The sequence below is a fragment of the Bison bison genome, unplaced genomic scaffold, assembly GCF_000754665.1.
Source record: "Bison bison bison isolate TAMUID 2011002044 unplaced genomic scaffold, Bison_UMD1.0 scf7180017864077, whole genome shotgun sequence".
NCBI classification, from domain to species: Eukaryota; Metazoa; Chordata; class Mammalia; order Artiodactyla; family Bovidae; genus Bison; species Bison bison.
This window is the reverse complement of record NW_011494649.1, coordinates 862,906-863,372: the sequence shown is the minus strand read 5'-3', so window position 1 is coordinate 863,372 and position 467 is coordinate 862,906.

The following is a 467-nucleotide window of genomic DNA, read 5'->3' as shown; positions in this document are numbered from 1 at the left end:
TGCTCCGTCTAAAACCCAGGGCTTCCCCCAGGGCACAGGTCGGCCACCAGGGGAATGGGACGAGGCGTCTGAGCTCTAGCACAGTGTAGGAAAAACAGCACGGGACCCCATGGCCAACATCCAGGTCCAGACCTGGGGCTGCTCCAAACTAGTTACACGAGCTTGGGTGAGTCACACCTTCTCCTCAGCATTGGTTTTCTCTAACAAGGAGGTTGAACTGGGTTAGCGATTTTCAAGCCTTTTCTACAATCGGGTCCCAAGGGTCTCTCCTTAATTTGTAAAATAACAACACCAATAGTGTGCGGAACTTCCCCAACATAAGCCCACACCTCCCATAAGCATCTCTTCATTAGTGGTGCCTGCTATCCGCTTTATCAGGATGTGGTCCCAAAGGCGTCTGATTCTAAAGACAGCTTCCGTCTGTCAGACGTCAGCTCTGGATATGGGAAGAACACCGACTTTGAAGT